This window comes from Aedes albopictus, chromosome 3 (genome assembly GCF_035046485.1).
Source record: "Aedes albopictus strain Foshan chromosome 3, AalbF5, whole genome shotgun sequence".
NCBI lineage: Eukaryota > Metazoa > Arthropoda > Insecta > Diptera > Culicidae > Aedes > Aedes albopictus.
In genome coordinates, this window is record NC_085138.1 from 131,745,256 (window position 1) to 131,753,840 (window position 8,585).

Genomic DNA, 8,585 nt, shown 5'->3' on the forward strand with positions numbered 1-8,585 from the left:
TGCTTCATCAAGTGACTGCAAAGCAATCTGGTTTTTATGCAGCTGTTTAGCAAAGGAATTGGGATAAACCAAATGATCGGAACAGGCAAAATGTTCAATTAGCTGTAATTTTTCGTAAAGTGCGTCGAAAGTTCTCAAATCGATAAGGAAAGCGTCCAACATAGCTCTGGTCCTCACAAGTTCCAACCTCACGCTTCCACGGGTCAAGGGATGACAAAGACCGCCAGCTAAAAGTTGTGTGCATAGCTAGTAGTGCAGTCAGTCTGGGCACTGTCGTCCTTCTGACTTCAGCTAGATTGAGGAGGAGGTACGACCATAGCGTCTGTTCATCAAGGAGGTGCGGCTCAAACAGCATCTGTTCTGGCATCCAGCGGCTGAGTAAGGAATGCTGCATCACGCCCAGCTAGATCCATGGTGGTAGCCCCGTCAGCGTGCGTCCCAGTTGGCACGATGGACTTCCGGCGAGACAGGAGTGTTGGCGTAGGCCCAATAAGCCACCCGTAAAAATCCCCATTGCAAATAACAACATAGGAGAAAATACGACTCGATACAATCGGCAAAGATCCACGCGACGAAATAAGGACTACGATTGGAAATTTGGAACATGGAATTCCAAGTCACTAGGTTTCGCAGGATGTGACAGGGTAATCTACTATGAGTTACATGACCACAACTTCGACATCGTAGCGCTGCAGGAACTTTATTGGACTGGACAGAAAGTGTGGAAAAGTGGACATCGAGCGGCTACCTTCTACCAAAGCTGTGGCACTACCAATGAACTGGGAACAGGATTTACCTATAGTGTTGGGCAAGATGCGACAACGTGTGATCGGGTGGCAGCCGATCAACGCAAGCATGTGCATTAGTATGGGACAAACATCAAATTCACGCTCCAGTTGACTTTTCCGATTCCATTTAGGTCTCAAATGAACTGTGCAAAATTTCAGCGCAATCGGTGAAACTATAATCACAGACAAACAGACATATTACTTAGAAGAAAATGGCTTCAAAAACATCGTTTGGCATCTCACTAGCACCCTCTATAATGCTCAATCCGAAGTATTCATTTGCAGGTGTTGTTTCCCTCGGCTCGATGTAACAATTTTGCAGGTGACGACTCCCCCGAGACGTCATCCATTCATAAAACATGAATGAGGGTTCATGATTGAGTCATTTTATGTAAACATTGATCGGCGTCGCGTACATTTCTCTCCAAAATTGAGAGGTGACGGTGGCACAGCAGCGCCACCATGACACTTGCGAGCACAGTCCGAACCACACTATATTTTCAAAATGACCGTTAAATCGTGCGATGATTTCGATTTGAGTAGTATGTCTGTTTGTCTGTGCTATAATTTAGCGCAAGCGGTGCAAAGTTTTCATAGGATTTACTATGGAAAAAGTTACACTTTCAGATAAAAATTCCCAGAGGTTGCCCCTTGTCTCCTTAATTCAAATCGATCAACGCTTCTTGTAGAAAAATCATTTATGAAACTTTCTTTCGAAGACCGCAAAACAATTGGATGCCTGTGGAAAAAGTTATTGATTTATTACCGATTAGTGATCCAACGAACGGCTTTTTGTTTTGTTTTATCAGCAGCACTGCTGCTATCGTTGATGCATGGAGTGGCGGGTGGCATCACCACCCCCAGAAACAGCAGCAGCCAAGGCAGCAGCTACAGTGCTGCTGATAAAACAAAACAAAAAGCCGTTCGTTGGATCACTATCGGTAATAAATCAATAACTTTTTCCACAAGCATCCAATTGTTTTGCGATCTTCGAAAGAAAGTTTCATAAATGATTTTTTTACAAGAAGCGTTGATCGATTTGAATTGAGGAGACAAGGGGCGACCTCTGGGATTTTTTGTTTGAAAGTGTAACTTTTCCCATAGTAAATCCTATGTAAACTTTGAACCGCTTGCGCTAAATTATAGTTTCACCGATTGCGCTGAAATTTTGTACATTTTATATAGGACCTAAATGGGATCTAAAAAGTCGACTGGAGCGAGGATTTATTTTTTCCATACAAGCGTGTCCCATACTAATGTCCCAACTAACAATTGCAAGTCACAAACAAGCAAGCTTACTGAATTGTTGCTTAATAATGGTAATGATAGCTGAACTAAAATTATGCTCTACACATTACTGTTTAAATGATTTTTCAATTGAGAAAGTAGTCAATGTTCGACTTTCCTCGTCGGTATCAACTATGATAAATTAAAACACTTTTCAAACGTTTAACAAGAAATTTATTCGGCAAGCATTGATTCCTTAACAAAAGAGTTTAACAAAGCATTTGTCTGCATCTTATTAAGCTGATGTATCGATAAGCATATGCTCCTGAACAATGTGCTTTTCACTTGTCAAATAAACGCCTTCAGCCCGTCATAGTTTGACTAGGAACTTTGTTCGGATTATGGGATAAATCATGGCTAAAACTGTTTAGACAACCAAGTTATTAAAGAACTAATATTTTAAACGAATCACATAAAATAAAACAGAATAGAATTATGTAGCTTAACATTGAGTGCCAAAAGACGTAATCAACGTAAAAATGAGGCATGTAACAAGATATCTTGTACACTCATTGCACAATTATGGGTCACTCAAGGAGCAATCACTTCATAATATGAATCGTTTTTCATACAAAAATAACACTTTCATTATTTTTATTTTATATTCTCTTCATTGAAACTCCTTTTTGTTGTTTTATATAAAAATCTGCTTGTAAAATTCACTTTAGGTGGTGAAAATTACTGAAATGTTGATGAATAATGAAAACCACAATTATGAGTCAAAATTGGCTGTGTAACAATTATGGGTCAATTTGTTGCCTATTATGGGTCACTCAAGAGTAATCGGCTGAACAATAATGTTTTGTCTATTTTTTCAATGAATGGTCACTTATTCTAGATAGATCAACTATAGTAGAATCTAAAACTGGTCTCAAACCTCTTAACGAAGCGTGTTTTCATGATTTGTAATCATTTTTTCAATATTGGGACAGAATCTCCAACACAACCACTGATAAACGCCTAAAAGTATGCAATACCCATGTACGGAGAACTGTCAATATTATGCTGCACAAAAAGTGACCCATAATTGTGTGATTTTCGGTGTTCCTTGTCACAATAATGAGTCATTTAAATTTTGCATGAAATAAGCTTTAATTAGCTACAGTCACATGATTTTTTACATTTAGAACGTAAATTATACTTTTGTTCTGGTGACGATACCATTTCGCACTTGAAAATCACTAAAGCTCGCCTTTACAGAGCTTACGAAAGCAGCGCACGCACTTTCTGATGTTCACAATCGAAGCGTTACTTTGACAGATGGTTTTATGCTGAACAAAAAATTACTGAAAATATGTATGTTTTGACGTATAAGCCCGTGTGCGATACCTATAGTGACACAAAACAAATCAACTCATCAACGAAAAATGATAATGGCTAACAAAAGCTTGCAATTAATTAGTATTTATCTATTAAAGTGAAAAGTGACTAATAATTGTGTGTGACCCATAATTGTGCAATGACTGTACCTTGATTATTATATTTTTTATCTTCCGCAGCAGTTCGATTGTAGGAGACACTTGGATCGATGCATTTGACATTGCAGTGCTGTCGTGTTTACTGAATATTGTTCCCGCAGTCACCTAGATAACCAAACAGCATTCAGAAATCGACACATTTCAAGTATCCCTAAACATCCATATGCACTATTTATTGAACATAACATCAAGATTCCATGACAAGAGCATAAATAAAAAAATGCTTAACGGATCTTCGACTGAGCATGAGAAGATAACCTGAACAGATGCTCTGAATGCACCATGTCCAAGACCATACCGCACCACATATTGCCATACATTTTTAAAGATCGATATTTAATAATAAAATCGCAATTAGTACATCTGGAAACAATATCTTCAATAAGGACCAACACTTTTTGGCCGCATTCGATACAAGTTTTCTCACCGTGCGATAAAAATACTGACAGCGAAATCAGAATGGAAAACACGTGTTTTGGGTTGAACAGTTGTTGAAGTATATGGCGTTGTTCAGTTGATTACCACTTGCTGTGGTAATTCACCACTGCTGAACACAAGTTCAGGAGTGACCATTATTGAGTCATGGGAAGATTATGTTTTGCTTTGGGTGCTACATCTCACCATCTCTAGGATGGCGCAGATAGGAAGGCATGCGGCTGGCAATCGACAGGTCTCGAGTTCTAATCCGGATTTAGGTAATTTTATATGCAATTCTTATTTCATAATACGTGTTCTCATTATAATAATAATAATTACTCTCGTGAGAGTTCAAATTTTTTGCATTTTATTTATTTTCAGTCATTTTTGCCAAAGCTGAATAACAACTTTCCTGTACATTTGTAAAACGTTTTGAAGAACAAAAAATTAAGTTGGTGCACAACATGATGCTTTATAACTTCTCCAAATTTGTGTGAACAAAACCCGAACATAGGTTGTACGTGAAAATAATTCAAATGTTATTCAACATTATGTTGAATTAATTCGTCATAATGGTGTTTGTTAAATAAGTGATTGTTAGCTGGGGTGCATTAGTATGGGACAAACGACTCGTGCAAGAAAAGAATCGGGTGTAAAAGGAACAACACTGCCGCTTACCATGAAGCACATTTTGTATTAACATTATTTTGTTGTATATTGCCATATTTGCTGGATTTCCTATGCAAATGGTTGATTGATTGATTTGTCTTTATTAAAGAGACTTTCAGCCCTTGGCTGGTTCGTCTCTCAGTATGCAAGTGGGGTGTGGTATATCCAGTATTCCTGACAACACTTGCCATGCCATGCTGCTGCGATAAGCATTCGATGGAGTTGAATGTTTATGAACTGAGCGAGTTTCGTCGTGTCAGCATTGCATGTGCGGTAGTATGGGACACGCTTGTATGGAAAAAATAAATCCTCGCTCCAGTCGACTTTTTAGATCCCATTTAGGTCCCAGATGAACTGTACAAAATTTCAGCGCAATCGGTGAAACTATAATTTAGCGCAAGCGGTTCAAAGTTTTCATACGATTTACTATGAGAAAAGTTACACTTTCAAACAAAAAATCCCAGAGGTCACCCTTTGTCCCCTTAATTCAAATCGATCAACGCTTCTTGTAGAAAAATCATGTATGAAACTTTCCTTCGAAGACCGCAAAACGATTGGATGCTTGTGGAAAAAGTTATTGATTTATTACCAATTAGTGATCTAACGAACGGCTTCTTGTTTTGTTTTATCAGCAGCACTGCTGCTGCCGTTGTTGCATGGGGTGGCGGGAGGCATCACCACCCCCAGAAACAGCAGCAGCCAAGGCAGCAGCTACAGTGCTGCTAATAAAACAAAACAAAAAGCCGTTCGTAAGATCACTAGTCGGTAATAAATCAATAACTTTTTCCACAAGCATCCAATTGTTTTGCGGTCTTCGAAGGAAAGTTTCATAAATGATTTTTCTACAAGAAGCATTGATCGATTTGAATTAAGGAGACAAGGGGCGACCTCTGGGATTTTTTGTTTGAAAGTGTAACTTTTCCCATAGTAAATTGTATGAAATCTTTGAACCGCTTGCGCTAAATTATAGTTTCACCGATTGCGCTGAAATTTTGCACAGTTAATATGAGACCTAAATGGAATCAAAAAAGTCGACTGGAGCAAGAATTTGATGTTTGTCCCATACTAATGTGCGGTGCGGTCCCACGGTCTGGACTGACCGCAGTTCTAAGACACATCGATCGTATGATCGTCCAAGCCCCTCCCCAATCCAACTTTGTATGTGTTAGTAATTAAGTAGGTCTAAGAAATATCATGAATAAAGCACAAGCCATTATGGTCAGAACCAACGTAGAGTGAAGTCCGATTCTTCAAGAGAACTCCCGTGGAAAACGTAAACTACCTCAGGGGCAAACATGCGATTCACAGAAGCATATTTTATATTTATTTTGGTTTTTACAATATGTTTTGCAAACAAGCCCTTTTATGAAAACACAATATTGTTGATATTGTGCTCTGCATGTTGGTACAACTCCTCCTTGCAAACAAAAACCAATAGCTTAAACACATATGTCCGTTTTCATGCAAATAGTCTTGTATTCAAGTACCTTCTAAAAATATCCGATTAACTCACTTTTATAATTAAACTCATACACTATAATACGCTAAAAATGGTAGAAGCAAACTTCATAACAATTCAAATAAGTATATTTACAGGTTTATTGTACTTGAAAAGCAATATCAACAATAACTTATTTATTAATTTAAAACCTTCAGAATGTTTTATGTAGTTTATGGAAAATATAGCATTCAAACTTAAATTTTGATCTGGCTGTTTCCAAAAAGAAATATTTGATCAAAGCAGGATCAATATTTGATATAATTTGCTCTATTTTTGCGTTCAGTTTTATTGTTACTACTTATAAACGTTTTATTCCAGGAGGATTCAGGTAAATCTACCATTTCATATAGGAGGATTCAGGTATATCTATAATTTTCCTTTTCTATTTCAGATTTGAAATCAAACACCCAACAAGGTTCAAGTTGTGAAAGAAACCAGGCACTAACCAAACATATTTTGTGCACCTGAACGTTGACCAAACATTTCTTTTGATTTTTACCCTCTCACTAATACCCAAATTCCCGTGACGCACGGGGGTGAATCTTCGTCACGAAAAGCACTGCTCGCTTGAAAGCTCAACACTAGCGAACCTGGTGGTGGAAGTCAAGCTTTTTCCTACAGCGAGCATAGGGAGACGACGTAGCACGCTTTGATGATTTTTTTATTTTCCCATAGAGATTCATTTCAATCTAGTTCTCCAAGTGACAATTTAACGACTTCCACCTCGAAACTTCAAATTTGTTCGAAGATACACATCTGTTCTGTGCGTGACGCCTAGGCCTGAAAGAATGTAGAGGTCTCTATGTACTTTCATAGGTGTCCAACTAAGCTTTCTTTCCCATCCCTCAGCTGTCGCAAGGACGTGGCCAGGACAATACTCGACCGTTGGAGGATTGCGTCAATCTTGTCTAAGAATCAGAGATTAGTCCCAAATCTTGGTAACGGACAGGAAGGATGCAACCCTCATAACAGCGATCCAGGGCTGTACCACCTAAAGACCGGTCCAGAAAGTATGGACGCAGTAAAAAAATACTGGCATTTCATAACTATTGATGACTAGTTCTTTTTTAAAGCTACATCCTGTTGGTCAACCTATTTTCTTAACAATTGTATAGCGGTTTTTGCGATTCCAACAGTGTGTTTAAAAATATGTGAACTTTTAGCGGAACATCTTAGAAAAAATGTGCACAAACGATATACAGAGTTTGGAAGGTCACTTAGGAAATGAACAAAATATGGTGGGAGTAAGTGAGAAAATCGTGCAACCAGCAATCAGCAATCACGGTGGGGATAAGACGTTTAAGCATAGGCAAAAATTGATTAAAAAATAAAGATCCTGCTTACCCTCGTTTGGATAAACAAATAATGAAGGTGCTTGAGTTCAGGAAAAAGCACTTCTAACTAACACAAAGCGGGGTATGACCAAAAAAGTTACCATTTCGAATTCCAATGTTCATCGTGCCAAAGAACGTTTGAATGTTCGATCCTATAGTAAGCAGAAACAGCCAAAACGAGGCCAGAAACAAGAATCATCGATCAGGCCCAGACAACTGAAGACTATGTGCGTCCATACTTTCTGGGGCAGTCTTTACGAATTTGTGCGACTTGCTTAATGCTAATGCTAATAACATAAATTTTAAAAACAGTAGAATTTTTTGAGCGGCTATTGGACCCAAAAAAGCTGTAGCAAATTTTATGTGTTCCAATAACCGCTCACGCAAAAAAAAAATACGTGAAAATCGTAAAATCACTCGATTTTAGTACACAGTGTATTTAATCACTATTAGACACTCCCACTGAACAGGAAAAAATAATTGTAAAAACATAGAGTTGCAAAAATAATTCACTTTTCCGCAAAAATCTATTTAAAAGATGGCATACATTTGTCCGTGAGCGGAATTAGGACCACTTTGGTCTCACACAAATTGTAACAAAATCATACTTTTATGAAAAGTTCTACATAAGTCTTGTTTACTATCTGATTGTACTTAGATTAAACTAACATAAAATGCAAAAACATTACAAATTGGTTTACCAGTCATTCAACAGATGTTTTTCTGCAAAACTGGCCATAGATGAGCGGAATCTGGTACCCTGATGGTATCTAAGTAACCATGAACACTAAAAACGACATTAGACAACGGACTAGCATGCAACGCCCAGTGGCACAACCGAAAACTTTTCCTGACAGCTGCGGCGGGAATCGAACCCGCGCTCCTTAGCACGATGCGACTAAAAGCTTGGAGACCTTAGCCGCACGACCACGAAGCCACACAAGCTGACACTATATTTCGCCTTCTTGGCCTTATAGGGCTATTATACGGCCAATATAGAGCAGGTTCCACACTAGCACTGTATTGGCACGCAAGGCGAATAATAGTTCAAAATGGTTATTTACTTGGATTCACTCTATCGGTTAGAGGGGCCCATTTCTACAAGGTCCGT

At 38.4% G+C, this 8,585-nt stretch overlaps 1 long non-coding RNA gene across 1 annotated transcript; it reads left to right on the forward strand.

Annotated features, from left to right (window-relative positions):
* The first annotated feature begins 1,741 nt into the window (after nt 1-1,741).
* LOC134290456 (uncharacterized) lies at nt 1,742-5,868 on the forward strand. Its single transcript, XR_009998885.1, has 2 exons — nt 1,742-4,248; nt 4,352-5,868. It is a non-coding gene; the product is annotated as an uncharacterized LOC134290456 (long non-coding RNA).
* Nucleotides 5,869-8,585: the final 2,717 nt, after the last annotated feature.